We start from the raw sequence: 18172 nt of genomic DNA on the forward strand, positions 1-18172 counted from the left end.
CATAGTATAGTATGTCGAAAAATCATTTCAAAAAGCCATAGTATATTATGTCGAAAATTAATTAAAAAAAGTCAAATTTAGTATGTCGAACAAAAAGTCATAAAAAAGTCATACTATAGTATGTTGAATTTCTTGTTAAAAAGACATACTATAGTATGTCAAAAAAAATTAAAAAGTCATAGTGTAGTATGTCAAAAAAAGTCATTGTATAGTATGCCAAAAAATAATAAAAAGAAAATCATAGTATAGTATGTGGAGAAATAATTTATAAAAAAGTCATAGTATAATATGTTGCAAGAAGCCATAGTATAGTATGTCGAAAAATAATTTAAAAAAGCCATAGTATAGTATGTCGAAAAAAAGTCATAGTATAGTATGTCGAAAAAAAGTCATATTATAGTATGTTGAAAAAAGTCATAGTATAGTATGTAGAATTTAAAAAAGCCATAGTATAGTATGTCGAAAAATAATTTAAAAAAGCCATAGTATAGTATGTCGAAAAATAATTAAAAAAGTCATAGTATAATATGTAGAATAAAAAAAAGCCATAGTATAGTATGTAGAAAAAAGTCATAGTATAGTATGTCGAAAAATAATAAAAAAAAAATCATTGTATAGTATGTCGAAAAATAATTTTAAAAAGTCGTAGTATAGTATGTAGAATTTAAAAAAGCCATAGTATAGTATGTCGAAAAATAATTAAAGCAAGTCATAGTATAGTATGTTGAAAAATAATTAAAAAAAGTCACAGTATAATATGTCGAAAAATTATTTAAAAGAGTCATAGTATAATATGTTGAATAAAAAAAAGCCATAGTATAGTATGTAGAAAAAAGTCATAGTATAGTTTGTCGAAAAATAATTTTAAAAAAAAGTCATAGTATAGTATGTCGAAAGAAAGTCATAGTATAGTATGTTGAAAAAAAGCCATAGTATAGTATGTCGAAAAATAATTTTAAAACGTCATAGTATAATATGTAGAATAAAAAAAAAGCCATAGTATAGTATGTAGAAAAAAGTCATAGTATAGTATGTCGAAAAATAATTAAAAAAAAAATCATACTATAGTATGTGGAAAAATAATTTAAAAAAAAATCATTGATATAATATGTTGAAAGAAGCCATAGTATAGTATGTTGAAAAATAATTTTATAAAGTCATAGTATAGTATGTCGAAAAATAATTTAAAAAAAAATCATAGTATAGTATGTCGAAAAAATAATTTTAAAAAGTTGTAGTATAGTATGTAGAATTTAAAAAAGCCATAGTATGGTATGTTGAAAAATAATTTAAAAAAGTCATTGTATAGTATGTCGAAAAATAATTTAAAAAAAGCCATAGTATAGTATGTCGAAAAATAATTTAAAAAAGTCATAGTATAATATGTTGAATAAAAAAAGCCATAGTATAGTATGTAGAAAAAAGTCATAGTATAGTTTGTCGAAAAATAATTAAAAAAAGTCATAGTATAATATGTCGAAAAATAATTTAAAAAAGTCATAGTATAATATGTTGAATAAAAAAAGACATAGTATAGTATGTAGAAAAAAAAAGTCATAGTATAGTTTGTCGAAAAATAATTTAAAAAAAAGCCATAGTATAGTATGTCGAAAGAAAGTCATAGTATAGTATGTTGAAAAAAAGCCATAGTATAGTATGTCGAAAAATCATTTAAAAAAGTCATAGTATAGTATGCCGAAAAATAATAAAAAGAAAATCATAGTATAGTACGTGGAAAAATAATTTAAAAAAAAGTCATAGTATAATATGTTGCAAGAAGCCATAGTATAGTATGTCAAAAAATAATTTAAAAAAGCCATAGTATAGTATGTCGAAAAAAAGTCATATTATAGTATGTTGAAAAAAGTCATAGTATAGTATGTAGAATTTAAAAAAGTCATAGTATAGTATGTAGAATTTAAAAAAGCCATAGTATAGTATGTTGAAAAATAATTTAAAAAAGCCATATTATAGTATGTTGAAAAATAATTTAAAAAAGTCATAGTATAGTATGTCGAAAAATAATTAAAAAAGTCATAGTATAGTATGTCGAAAAATAATTAAAAAAGTCATAGTATAGTATGTCAAAAAATAATTAAAAAAAGTCATAGTATAATATGTAGAATAAAAAAAGCCATAGTATCGTATTTCGAAAAAAGTCATAGTATAGTATGTCGAAAAATAATTTAAAAAAAAACATTGTATAGTATGTCGAAAAATAATTTAAAAAAGTTGTAGTATAGTATGTAGAATTTAAAAAAGCCATAGTATAGTATGTCAAAAAATAATTTAAAAAAGTCATTGTATAGTATGTCGAAAAATAATAAAAAAAAGCCATAGTATAGTATGTCGAAAAATAATTTTAAAAAGTCATAGTATAATATGTTGAATAAAAAAAAGCCATAGTATAGTATGTAGAAAAAAGTCATAGTATAGTTTGTCGAAAAATAATTTAAAAAAAAAGTCATAGTATAGTATGTCGAAAGAAAGTCATAGTATAGTATGTTGAAAAAAAGCCATAGTATAGTATGTCGAAAAATAATTTTAAAACGTCATAGTATAATATGTAGAATAAAAAAAAAGCCATAGTATAGTATATAGAAAAAAGTCATAGTATAGTATGTCGAAAAATAATAAAAAAAAAAATCATACTATAGTATGTGGAAAAATAATTTTAAAAAAAATCATTGATATAATATGTTGAAAGAAGCCATAGTATAGTATGTTGAAAAATAATTTTATAAAGTCATAGTATAGTATGTCGAAAAATTATTTAAAAAAAAATCATAGTATAGTATGTCGAAAAAATAATTTTAAAAAGTTGTAGTATAGTATGTAGAATTTAAAAAAGCCATAGTATGGTATGTTGAAAAATAATTTAAAAAAGTCATTGTATAGTATGTCGAAAAATAATTTAAAAAAAGCCATAGTATAGTATGTCGAAAAATAATTTAAAAAAGTCATAGTATAATATGTTGAATAAAAAATGCCATAGTATAGTATGTAGAAAAAAGTCATAGTATAGTTTGTCGAAGAATAATTAAAAAAAGTCATAGTATAATATGTCGAAAAATAATTTAAAAAAGTCATAGTATAATATGTTGAATAAAAAAAGCCATAGTATAGTATGTAGAAAAAAGTCATAGTATAGTTTGTCGAAAAATAATTTTAAAAAAAGCCATAGTATAGTATGTCGAAAGAAAGTCATAGTATAGTATGTTGAAAAAAAGCCATAGTATAGTATGTCGAAAAATCATTTTAAAAAGTCATAGTATAGTATGCCGAAAAATAATAAAAAGAAAATCATAGTATAGTACGTGGAAAAATAATTTAAAAAAAAGTCATAGTATAATATGTTGCAAGAAGCCATAGTATAGTATGTCGAAAAATAATTTAAAAAAGCCATAGTATAGTATGTCGAAAAAAAGTCATATTATAGTATGTTGAAAAAAGTCATAGTATAGTATGTAGAATTTAAAAAAGTCATAGTATAGTATGTAGAATTTAAAAAAGCCATAGTATAGTATGTTGAAAAATAATTTAAAAAGCCATAGTATAGTATGTTGAAAAATAATTTAAAAAAGTCATAGTATAGTATGTCGAAAAATAATTAAAAAAGTCATAGTATAGTATGTCGAAAAATAATTAAAAAAGTCATAGTATAGTATGTCAAAAAATAATTAAAAAAAGTCATAGTATAATATGTAGAATAAAAAAAGCCATAGTATCGTATTTCGAAAAAAGTCATAGTATAGTATGTCGAAAAATAATTTAAAAAAAAACATTGTATAGTATGTCGAAAAATAATTTAAAAAAGTTGTAGTATAGTATGTAGAATTTAAAAAAGCCATAGTATAGTATGTCAAAAAATAATTTAAAAAAGTCATTGTATAGTATGTCGAAAAATAATTAAAAAAAGCCATAGTATAGTATGTCGAAAAATAATTAAAAAAAGTCATAGTATATGTCGAAAAATAATTTAAAAAAGTCATAGTATAGTATGTCAAAAAATAATTAAAAAAAGTCATAGTATAGTATGTCGAAAAATAATTAAAAAAAGTCATAGTATATGTCGAAAAATAATTTTAAAAAGTCATAGTATAATATGTTGAATAAAAAAAGCCATAGTATAGTATGTAGAAAAAAGTCATAGTATAGTTTGTCGAAAAATAATTTAAAAAAAAACCCATAGTATAGTATGTCGAAAGAAAGTCATAGTATAGTATGTTGAAAAAAAGCCATAGTATAGTATGTCGAAAAATCATTTTAAAAAGTCATAGTATAGTATGTCGAAAAATCATTTCAAAAAGCCATAGTATAGTATGTCGAAAAATCATTTCAAAAAAGCCATAGTATAGTATGTCGAAAAATAATAAAAAAAAGTCAAATTTAGTATGTCGAACAAAAAGTCATAGTGTAATATGTTGAAAAAAAGCCTTAGTATAGTATGTCGAAAAATAATTTAAAAAAAATTGGGGTATAGTATGTGGAAAAATAATTTAAAAAAAAGTCATTGATATAATATGTTGAAAGAAGCCATAGTATAGTATGTCGAAAAATAATTTTATAAAGTCATAGTATAGTATGTTGGATTTTTTGTTAAAAAGACATATTTTAGTATGTCAAAAAAAATGTAAAAGTCATAGTATGTAGAAATGTTTTTTCAAAAAGTTATACTATAGTATAAAATGAAAAATAGTAAAAAAAAGTCATATTATGTCGAAAAATAATAATAAAAAATCATAGTATAGTATGTCGAAAAAAAGCCATTGTATAATATGTCGAAAAAAGTCATAAAAAGTCATAGTATAGTATGTCAAAAAATAATTTTAAAAAGTCTTAGTATAATATGTCGAAAAAAGTCATAGTATAGTATGTCGAAAAATAATTTAAAAAAGTCATATTATAATATGTCGGGAAAAAAGTCATAAAAAAGTCATAGAATAGTATTTCAAAAATCACCATACAAATCAGCTGAGTTTGCTTCTGTTGCAATTTGTCCTAGGTTGACCCCCATTTTGGCTTAAAATGACCGGACTAGCCCGGAGTCTCCTCCACGTGTTCTGCTTTCAGGGGATATTCTGGGCTTTTCACAAGGTCAGTGGCTCTCATGATTAGCTCATGAGAAACAGAAATAGTTGCACACAGACTTCATGCAAATAGTCTAACACTAAAATGAAGCAAAGACTATAGCAAACAGAACTTTTCTAACAATGTTGAATATTGTATATTGTGTTTTTATATATATATATATATATTGTGCTGGGCCCTTAACACCTCCGAACCTCATTATCTAAAGACATAGCTACTCTGGATGGTATTGTCCTGGCCCCCAGCACTACTGTCAGAAATCTAGGAAGTTATTTTTGATCAGGATATATCCTTTTACCGCCAATCTAAAACAAACCTCAAGAACAGCCTTGTTTCATCTTCGTAACATTGCCAAAATTAGGAATATCCTGTCTCAAAACGATGCTGAAAAACTAGTCCATGCATTCGTTACTTCCAGGCTGGACTATTGTAATTCCCTACTGTCAAGTTGCCCAAATAGGTTTTTCCTCGCACTGCTTGCTTTTGAGGGAATTACTGGAATTGTTGGAATTGTTGGGTCTTTGTAAATTATAGAGTGTGGTCTAGACCTACTCTACCTGTAAAGTGTCTCGAGATAACTTGTGTTATGATTTGATGCTATAAATAAAATTGAATTGAATGTATTTTATAATGTCATGTTATTCATGTTTTCATTGTAAGAGATGCATTCTTATCATTTGAATTGAAAGAAGAAATACTGAATTAAATGGAAGATGTTTTCATTGTGCTTTTGTAACATTTTTCCATGACTTGATGAGAACAAAAGTAGTATATCATAATAAAGTTATAGTATAGTATGTTGAATGAAGTCATGAAAAAGTCATAGTATAGTATGTTGAAAAATAGTAGAAAAAAAGTCATATGTCGAAAAAAAGTCATAGTACAGTATGTTGAAATTTTCCTTAAAAAACGTCATAGTATAGTATGTCGAAAAAGATAAAAAAAAGTCATAGTATAGTATGTCGAAAAAATGTATATAGTATAGTATGTCTATGTCTTTTTCTTAAAAAAATAGCAGTTCAATATTGTGGAGAAAGATAATGTCTCAATAATATTTTTGTGAACAGTTTGACAATCTGTGTGTAAATGTGTAATATGTGAACCTCTTGAGCTGCCTCCTGCTGTGAGGCTCTTACTGGGTGGTTGGGGGCTGTGTTATGTCATATTTCAGATACGTCATAGTATAGTATGTCGAAAAAAATAAAAAAAGTCATAGTATAGTATGTCAAAAAAAATAAAAAAAGTCATAGTATAGTATATAATACTAGTATAGTATAGTCAAAACTTTTTAATTGTCATAGTATAGTATAGTAAGTGGAAAAATAGTACAAAAAAGTCATATTATAACATGTTGAAAAAAGTCATAGTATGTAGTAATGTTTTTTTCAAAAGGTTATAGTATAGTATGTCGAAAAAGTCATAAAAAATCATAGTATAATATGTGGAAAAAAGTTAAAAAGATAGTATAGTATGTCGAAAAATAGTACAAAAATGTCAAAAAAAAAGTCATAGTATAGTATGTCAAAATTTTCTTCAAAAAAAGTCATAGTATAGTATGTGGAAAAATAGTAAAAAACAAATAATAGTATAATATGTTGAAAAAGTCATAGTATAGTATGTCGAAAAAAATAAAACTAAAAAGTCATAGTATAGTATGTCGAAAAATGTCATAAAAAGTCATAGTATAGTATGTCGAAATTTTTTTTTTAAAGTCATAGTATAGTATGTCAAAAAAAATTAAAAAAGTCATAGTATAGTACGGAGCCCCTAAGGGGACATGAGCCTAATCGGCTAAGGGTCTCCGTCCTATACTATGACTTTTTTTTTTTTTTTCGACATACTATACTATGACTTTTTTCAATTTTTTTCGACATACTATACTATGACTTTTTTTTTAAAAGGAGGCACCGGTATCTTTGTTGCTATTGTGTCCCGTAGAAACGGTCCGTTAAGGTACCGGTGCTGTATTAGCACCGTGTCTCAGCAGTTTGCTTTGGGAAACTACCAACTTGGAGCTAGCAAGCTACACACTGATAATGGAAAGTTTAGAAGAAGATGTGGATGGAGCTACAAGGCAGGCCTGCTTGGTTCTTTTGGGGAATTCTTCCCTCTTCTTTCTTCCAGATTTTGACTTCCAGAACCACACTGTTGAGCTCTATTGGCAGATATATCAAATGTGTTTGGACATATCTGAAATATGACATAACACAGCCCCTAACCACCCAGTAAGAGCCTCACAGCAGGAGGCAGCTCAAGAGGTTCACATATTACACATTTACACACAGATTGTCAAACTGTTCACAAAAATATTATTGAGACATTATCTTTCTCCACAATATTGAACTGCTATTTTTTTAAGAAATGACAAACATTTTGCAATGTTGATTTGGAGTCCATTTGGATGTTTCCCCACATAACTCCATCATTCACTACATGAACTGTGTTTACCAGCGAGTAGCTAACGCTGTCTGCTGTTTGGTGCTGGGGATTTAGAGAAGGTATGACGTATGCATACCTCTTTGAAGGTTTCAAATATTTAAATCATACATGAGGTATCACAGATACAGGAAATACAAGAACAGATATTGAGCTGAAATTGTTCATTTTATTTAAAATTGATTGTAATTATCACAATCTCTCACGGAGCCGCCATGCGGCCCTGACATGCTGCACCACCGCGGGTGTTAACAGGTTAAGGGGAGTTCTAGGAGTCAACTTTTGGGAGATCACTGATCCCACGTGAATGACACCGTCCATGTATTGATCTGTCTATCGTGTCATCTTCACAGGGATGCACAGATGACAGGATACTGTTGTCGGGGAGGACCTGTGGCTGCCTGCCACCTGGGAGTAGAGGTGGTGGTTCGACACTGATGTTTTTTCGCAGCACTTTTTCCTTTACCAGAGACATTCGAGTTTGAGTTCTTTTGTTATGTTGCGCTGCTCCGTCGTCATCTCGTTGATTGTTTTAGTTAAGGCCATGTGGTTCACTTTTCTCTTAAAATGCAATTCTTCGTAATGTTTCAAGGCCCTGGACGAAGTTTCGAGGCGCTTTATGTAATGGCTGATTAGTATGTCTCTATCTGCAACCTCTTTTAGAAGATGAGCCTCAGCGTTTTCATCCATCTGTACGTGGGTGTCATTGTCGATGTAACGTCTTTTGACCTCAATGATTTTCTGTACCCATTCCTCGGGGTCCAGGGTATAATCCGTGCATTCCTGCTGATCGGCCTTGAACCGCATGATATAGGCGCTCATGCTTCTGTTTATCTCTCTCTCCTTAATCAGGTCTTCATCACCGTGTTTGAGATGTGTGATGTTGCACCCAGGTAGGCGTTCTCTCGGTTCAGCTCCTCTCTCGTTTCTATGAGCTCAGACTCATGTCGAAAAATAAATTAAAAAAAGTCATAGTATAGTATGTCGAAAAATAAATAAAAAAAGTCATAGTATAGTATGTCGAAAAATAATGAAAAAAAGTCATAGTATAGCATGTCGAAAAAAGTCATAGTATAGCATGTCGAAAAATAATTTTAAAAAGTCACAGTATAGTATGTCAAAATATAAATAAAAAAACTCATAGTATAGTATGTCGAAAAAAGTCATATTATATTGAAAAAAGTCATAGTATAGCATGTCGAAAAATAAATAAAAAAAGTCATAGTATAGTATGTCGAAAAAAGTCAGTATAGAATGTCGAAAAAAGTCATAGTATAGTATGTCGACAAATAATGAAAAAAAGTCATAGTATAGTATGTCGACAAATAATGAAAAAAAGTCATAGTATAGTATGTCGAAAAATAAATAAAAAAAAGTCATAGTATAGTATGTCGAAAAATAAATAAAAAAGTCATAGTATAGTATGTCGAAAAATAATGAAAAAAAGTCATAGTATAGCATATCAAAAAAAGTCATAGTATAGCATGTCGAAAAAAGTCATAGTATAGTATGTTGAAAAATAAATTAAAAAAAGTCATAGTATAGTATGTCGAAAAATAATGAAAAAAAGTCATAGTATACTATGACTTTTTTCGACATTCTATACTATGACTTTTTTCGACATACTATACTATGACTTTTTTAATTTATTTTTCAACATGCTATACTATGACTTTTTTCAATATAATATGACTTTTTTCGACATACTATACTATGAGTTTTTTTATTTATATTTCGACATACTATACTGTGACTTTTTAAAATTATTTTTCGACATGCTATACTATGACTTTTTCAATATAATATGACTTTTTTCGACATACTATGCTATGAGTTTTTTTATTTATTTTTCGACATACTACACTATGACTTTTTTTAATTTATTTTTCAACATACTTTAATATGACTTTTTTCGACATACTATACTATGACTTTTTTCGACATATTATACTATGACTTTTTTCAATATAATATGACTTTTTTCGACATACTATACTATGAGTTTTTTAATTTATTTTTCGACATGCTATACTATGACTTTTTTTGACATGCTATACTATGACTTTTTTTATTTATTTTTCAACATACTATACTATGACTTTTTTCAACATGCTATACTATGACTTTTTTCGACATGCTATACTATGACTTTTTTCGACATGCTATACTATGACTTTTTTTATTTATTTTTCGACATACTATACTATGACTTTTTTTATTTATTTTTCGACATACTATACTATGACTTTTTTTTCATTATTTTTCGACATACTATACTATGACTTTTTTTATTTATTTTTCGACATACTATACTATGACTTTTTTCGACATTCTATACTGAGTTTTTTTATTTATATTTCGACATACTATACTGTGACTTTTTAAAATTATTTTTCGACATGCTATACTATGACTTTTTTCAATATAATATGACTTTTTTCAACATACTATACTGAGTTTTTTTATTTATATTTCGACATACTATACTGTGACTTTTTAAAATTATTTTTCGACATGCTATACTATGACTTTTTCAATATAATATGACTTTTTTCGACATACTATGCTATGAGTTTTTTTATTTATTTTTCGACATACTACAGTATACTATGACTTTTTTTAATTTATTTTTCAACATACTTTACTATGACTTTTTTCAATATAATATGACTTTTTTCGACATACTATACTATGAGTTTTTTAATTTATTTTTCGACATGCTATACTATGACTTTTTTTGACATGCTATACTATGACTTTTTTTATTTATTTTTCAACATACTATACTATGACTTTTTTCGACATGCTATACTATGACTTTTTTTTATTTATTTTTCGACATACTATACTATGACTTTTTTTCATTATTTTTCGACATACTATACTATCCATCCATCCATCCATCTTCGTCCGCTTATCCGGTGTCGGGTCGCGGGGGGAGCAGCTCCAGCAGGGGACCCCAAACTTCCCTTTCCCGAGCAACATTAACCAGCTCCGACTGGGGATCCTGGCGTTCCCCAGGCCAGGTTGGAGATATAATCCCTCCACCTAGTCCTGGGTCTTCCCGAGGCCTCCTCCCAGCTGGGCGTGCCTGGAACACCTCCCTAGGGGGCGCCCAGGGGCATCCTTACCAGATGCCCGAACCACCTCAACTGGCTCCTTTTCGACGCAAAGGAGCAGCGGCTCTCCGAGCTCCTCACGGATGACTGAGCTTCTCACCCTATCTCTAAGGGAGACGCCAGCCACCCTCCTGAGGAAACCCATTTCGCCGCTTGTACCCTGGATCTCGTTCTTTCGGTCATGACCCAGCCTTCATGACCATAGGTGAGGGTAGGAATGAAAACTGACCGGTAGATCGAGAGCTTTGCCTTCTGGCTCAGCTCTCTTTTCGTCACAACGGTGCGATAGATTGAATGCAATACCGCACCCGCTGTGCCGATTCTCCCAACCAATCTCCCGCTCCATTGTCCCCTCACTCGCGAACAAAACCCCAAGGTACTTGAACTCCTTCACTTGGGGTAAGGACTCATTCCCTACCTGGAGAAGGCATTCCATCGGTTTCCTGCTGAGAACCATGGCCTCCGATTTAGAGGTGCTGATCCTCATCCCAACCGCTTCACACTCGGTTGCGAACCGATCCAGTGAGTGCTGAAGGTCGCAGGCCGATGATGCCATCAGGACCACATCATCTGCAAAGAGCAGCGATGAGATCCCCAGCCCACCAAACTGCAACCCCTCCCCACCCCGACTACGCCTCGATATCCTGTCCATAAATATTACAAACAGGATTGGTGACAAAGCGCCCCCCTGGCGGAGGCCAACCCTCACCTGAAACGAGTCCGACTTACTACCGAGAACCCGGACACAGCTCTCACTTTGGTCATACAGAGATTGGATGGCCCTGAGTAGAGACCCCTCACCCCATACTCCCGCAGCACCTCCCACAGTATCTCCCGGGGGACCCGGTCATACGCCTTCTCCAAATCCACAAAACACATGTAGACCGGTTGGGCATACTCCCAGGCTCCCTCCAGGATCCTTGCGAGTGAAGAGCTGGTCCGTTGTTCCACGACCAGGACGGAATCCGCATTGTTCCTCCTCAACCCGAGGTTCGACTATCGGCCGAACCCTCCTTTCCAGCACCTTGGAGTAGACTTTACCAGGGAGGCTGAGAAGTGTGATACCCCTATAATTGGCACACACCCTCTGGTCCCCCTTTTTTAAAAGAGGAACCACCACCCCAGTCTGCCACTCCTTTGGCACCGTCCCCAGACTTCCACGCAATGTTGAAGAGGCGTGTCAACCAGGACAGCCCCTCCACACCCAGAGCCTTGAGCATTTCTGGACGGATCTCATCAATCCCGGGGCTTTGCCACTGTGTAGTTGTTTGACTACATCAGTGACTTCCGCCTGGGAAATCGACGACAATCCCCGTTATCCTCCAGCTCTGCCTCTAACATAGAGGGCGTGTTAGTCGGATTCAGGAGTTCCTCAAAGTGCTCCTTCCACCGCCCTATTACCTCCTCAGTGGAGGTCAACAGTGTCCCATCCTTACTGTACACAGCTTGGATGGTTCCCCGCCCCCCTGAGGTGGCGAACAGTTTTCCAGAAACACTTTGGTGCCGACCGAAAGTCCTTCTCCATGTCTTCTCAAACTTCTCCCACACCCGCTGCTTTGCCTCTTTCACGGCAGAGGCTGCAGCCCTTCGGGCCCCTCGGTACCCTGCAACCGCCTCCGAGTCCTCCGGGATAACATATCCCGAAGGACTCCTTCTTCAGTCGGACGGCTTCCCTGACCACTGGTGTCCACCACGGTGTTCGTGGGTTACCGCCCCTTGAGGCACCTAAGATCCTAAGACCACAGCTCCTCGCCGCAGCTTCAGCAATGGAAACTCTGAACATTGTCCACTCGGGTTCAATGCCCCCAGCCTCCACAGGGATGCACGAAAAAGCTCCGCCCGGAGGTGTGAGTTGAAAGTCTGTCGGACAGGGGCCTCCTCCAGACGTTCCCAATTTACCCGCACTACACGTTTGGGCTTACCAGGTCTGTCCAGAGTCTTCCCCACCCCTGACCCAACTCACCACCAGATGGTGATCGGTTGACAGCTCTGCCCCTCTCTTCACCCGAGTGTCCAAAACATACGGCCTCAGATCAGATGAAACGATTATGAAATCGATCATTGACCTTCGGCCTAGGGTGCTCTGGTACCAGGTACACTTATGAGCATCCCTATGTTCGAACATGGTGTTCGTTATAGACAATCCATGACTAGCACAGAAGTCCAACAACAAACAACCACTCTGGTTTAGATCAGGGAGGCCGTTCCTCCCAATCACGCCTCCAGGTGTCTCCATCATTGCCCACGTGTGCGTTGAAGTCCCCCAGCAGAACAATGGAGTCCCCACTGGAGCCCCATGCAGGACTCCAGTCAAGGTCTCCAAGAAGGCCGAATACTCCGAACTCCTGTTTGGTGCATATGCACAAACAACAGTCAGAGTTTTCCCCACAACCCGCAGGCGTGGGGAGGCGACCCTCTCGTCCACCGGGTAAACTCCAACACAGCGGCGCCAGCCGGGGCTTGTGAGTATCCCCACACCCGCCCGGCGCCTCACACCCTGGGCAACTCCGGAGAAGAAAAGAGTCCAACCCCTATCCAGGAGTATGGTTCCAGAACCGAGACTGTGCGTAGAGGTAAGCCCCACCAGATCTAACCGTGGCGCTCCACCTCCCGCACCAGTTCCGGCTCCTTCCCCCACAGAGAGGTGACGCCCACGTCCCCAGAGCCAGCGTCTGCCGCCCGGGTCTGGTCCGTCGAGGCCCCTGACCTTCACTGCCACCCATGTGGCATCGCACCCGACCCCAACGGTTCCTCCCACAGGTGGTGGGCCCATATACTATGACTTTTTTTATTTATTTTTCGACATATATACTATGACTTTTTTTTATTTATTTTTCGACATACTATACTATGACTTTTTTTCATTATTTTTCGACATACTATACTATGACTTTTTTTATTTATTTTTCAACATACTATACTATGACTTTTTTTTATTTATTTTTCGACATACTATACTATGACTTTTTTTATTTATTTTTCGACATACTATACTATGACTTTTTTTCATTATTTTTCGACATACTATACTATGACTTTTTTTATTTATTTTTCGACATACTATACTATGACTTTTTTCGACATACTATACTATGACTTTTTTAATTTATTTTTCGACATACTATACTATGACTTTTTTCAACATACTATACTATGAGTTTTTTTATTTATTTTTCGACATACTATATTATGACTTTTTTCGACATACTATACTATGACTTTTTTAAATATGACTTTTTTCGACATACTATACTATGACTTTTTTAATTTATTTTTCGACATACTATACTATGACTTTTTTCGACATACTATACTATGAGTTTTTTTATTTATTTTTCGACATACTATACTATGACTTTTTTCGACATATTATACTATGATTTTTTCGACATGCTATACTATGACTTTTTTAATTTATTTTTCGACAGGCTATACCATGACTTTTTTCGACATACTATACTATGATTTTTTCGACATGCTATACTATGACTTTTTTCGACATACTATACTATGACTTTTTTTATTTATTTTTCGACATACTATACTATGACTTTTTTTTCATTATTTTTCGACATACTATACTATGACTTTTATTTATTTTTCGACATACTATACTATGACTTTTTTCGACATTCTATACTATGACTTTTTTCAACATACTATACTATGACTTTTTTAATTTATTTTTCGACATGCTATACTATGACTTTTTTCAATATAATATGACTTTTTTCGACATACTATACTGAGTTTTTTTATTTATATTTCGACATACTATACTGTGACTTTTTAAAATTATTTTTCGACATGCTATACTATGACTTTTTCAATATAATATGACTTTTTTCGACATACTATGCTATGAGTTTTTTTATTTATTTTTCGACATACTATACTATGACTTTTTTTAATTTATTTTTCAACATACTTTAATATGACTTTTTTCGACATACTATACTATGACTTTTTTCGACATATTATACTATGACTTTTTTCAATATAATATGACTTTTTTCGACATACTATACTATGAGTTTTTTAATTTATTTTTCGACATGCTATACTATGACTTTTTTTGACATGCTATACTATGACTTTTTTTATTTATTTTTCAACATACTATACTATGACTTTTTTTAATTTATTTTTCGACATACTATACTATGACTTTTTTTATTTATTTTTCGACATACTATACTATAACTTTTTTTCATTATTTTTCGACATACTATACTATGACTTTTATTTATTTTTCGACATACTATACTATGACTTTTTTCGACATACTATACTATGACTTTTTTAATTTATTTTTCGACATACTATACTATGACTTTTTAAAATTATTTTTCGACATGCTATACTATGACTTTTTTAAATATGACTTTTTTCAACATACTATACTATGACTTTTTTAATTTATTTTTCGACATACTATACTATGACTTTTTTCGACATGCTATACTATGACGTTTTTCGACATATTATACTATGACTTTTTTCAATATAATATGACTTTTTTTCGACATACTATACTATGAGTTTTTTAATTTATTTTTCGACATACTATACTATGACTTTTTTAATTTATTTTTCAACATACTATACTATGACTTTTTTTGACATGCTATACTATGACTTTTTTCAACATGCTATACTATGACTTTTTTCAACATACTATACTAGGGCTGGGCGATATGGTTGAAAACTGTATCACGATATAAGTTTTTCATATCGGTCGATATCGATAATTATTGATATTTTTTATGACCTATTTAAAATAAGGACCAGGAGAAAAATATATTAAATTTAAACATTTTTATTTTAAACTTAACCCTTCTCTGATTATAATCCCCTCAGTTATAAAAGCAGAAATGTCAACACAACCATGGAAAACACTCAAATAATTAAAATGTAAACAGGTCTAAAATCACAATGAACACTTAACAATTATCTCTTAACATTAAGGTGCAAAATTAAAGAATAAGTAAGAAATGCTTAATAAAGTGTCATAAAATAGTGCAAAGTGTTAGCTAAATATAAGAAACCTGAGAAGGAACTATTTTCTGCAGGTTTAGTGCTAGGTTGGTAACCTGGCTTCTGGACAGTGCTCAGCATGTCTGCCTCCGTTATTTCTTTGTAGCGTTTAGTAAGGCGCTGATGCAGAGTACCTCTCCATGGTGGTCTGCTGCTTGTAGTGTTTAGTAAGGCGCTGATGCAGAGTACCTCTCCATGGTGGTCTGCTGCTTGTAGCGTTTAGTAAGGCGCTGATGCAGAGTACCTCTCCATGGTGGTCTGCTGCTTGTAGCGTTTAGTAAGGTGCTGATGCAGAGTACCTCTCCATGGTGGTCTGCTGCTTGTAGTGTTTAGTAAGGCGCTGATGCAGAGTACCTCTCCATGGTGGTCTGCTGCTTGTAGTGTTTAGTAAGGTGCTGATGCAGAGTACCTCTCCATGGTGGTCTGCTGCTTGTAGTGTTTAGTAAGGTGCTGATGCAGAGTACCTCTCCATGGTGGTCTGCTGCTTGTAGCGTTTAGTAAGGCGCTGATGCAGAGTACCTCTCCATGGCGGTCTGCTGCTTGTGCCGTGTTGCAGCTGCAGATGTTGTTGGACGTTGATGGCGGATACGGCTGTGCTCGAAAGTGTGAGCGCGGCTAAGGTGGTAAAACTAGTTTGTGGTCGTACCAGTGTTGGTGGGGACGACGGTCTGACGACATTGGTCTGACTACGGTCAGACTTATAAAATCCCCAAAACTGCCATACTGACTTTTCCTGTTTTATCAACGATTTCCTCGCTCGCTGCGGCACTCACTTTCCACTCCACGCCGGTTCTGTTATTGAAGAACACAAGACAGCGATGTGGCGCAACCAAACTTGATACTGTTACATGATTGGCTGTTAGAGTGTCACTCCCCACGTTGCAAGGTTGCCAGAGAGTGAGGGCCTTTGTTCATGCAATCAAACTTGATTCACAACCTCTGGTTTCTTCTGATGAAGAAAAACAAGTTATCGAACATTTTATCGACCGCATTTTCTATTGATATTGATTATGTGTCTATCGCGATACATATCGTTATCGTTTTATCGCCCAGCCCTATACTATACTATGACTTTTTTCGACATACTATACTATGACTTTTTTCGACATACTATACTATGACTTTTTTTATTTTTTTTCGACATGCTATACTATGACTATACTACTACTATACTATCACTGTTTTTAAAAAAAATCGGCATATAACTTATGGACTTCATTCAACATACTATACCATGGTTTATCATCTGGTTTATCATATGATTTATCATATGGTTTTCAATCTCCACCTCCTCTGTGAAGACCCTGTTTGCTTCTGCTGCTCCCTCCTTTGTTATGTATACCATTATTTAACATAACAGACAGACTTGGAGTGGTGTAATACAACATTGAAATACATAGCAAACATATATGCTGGTAACCATACAGGTGGCTAACGGCAGTGAAGTGAACACACTTTTTTAATGTTTTTAATAGAGGTATTACATCATGGCTTCAACATTGTTCACCTTCTATCACTGTAGACACAACTGTATTTCCTGTATGTATTTCCTGTATGTATATTCTGTATGTATTTCCTGTATGTATCTTTGTGGGTGGACTTTCTTCTCTTTTTGGACTTTTAAAACAAAGCATCTTGTGGACAGTTGATGGTGTTTCCCTACAAATATACCTACTATACCAGATTCAAATGGCAACTTTTGAAATGTGTTGTTTATGGTTTCATTCATTTACTAATTTGTTGTGTTGCAATTTGGGTGCCAAAAGGTTGGAAAAAGTCACGAAAAAGGTCATAGTATAGTATGTTAAAAATGTCATAAAAAGTCATAGTATAGTATGTCGAAAAAAATAAAAAAAGTCATAGTATATATAACAAAAAAAAATCATAGTATAGTATGTCGAAAAAAAGTCATAGTATAGTATGTTGAAAATGTCATAAAAAGCCAGTGTAGTATGTCGAAATAAGTCATAGTATAGTATGTCGAAATAAAAAAAAGAAGTCATAGTATAGTATGTTGAAATAAAAACAAAAGTCAGAGTATAGTATGTTGAAAAATAGTAAAAAAGTATAGGATAGTATGTCGAGAAAATGTCATAGTATAGTATGTTGGAAATTAAAAAAAGAAATCTCTTACTATAGCATGTCAAAAAAAGTCATGTCTTTTTTAGACATGCTATACTATGACTTTTTATTACTTTTTTTAACATACTATACTATGTCTTAATCCATTTTTTTCAACATGTTATACCATGACTTTTTTAAACATAATTGACAGGTGTTGGCGTTGCAAATAAGTGTTTCCCTACAAACATTAAACACATAAAAAGGTCATAGTATAGTATGTTGAAAATGTCATAAAAAGTCAGTGTAGTAAGTCAAAAAGAGTCATAGTAAAGTATGTGAACATTTTTATTTAAATAAAAAGAAGTCATAGTATACTATGTTGGAAAAGAGTAAATAAAGTCATAGTCGTATGTCGAAAATGTCAT

Source organism: Perca flavescens, chromosome 23 (assembly GCF_004354835.1).
Source record: "Perca flavescens isolate YP-PL-M2 chromosome 23, PFLA_1.0, whole genome shotgun sequence".
Taxonomy (NCBI): domain Eukaryota; kingdom Metazoa; phylum Chordata; class Actinopteri; order Perciformes; family Percidae; genus Perca; species Perca flavescens.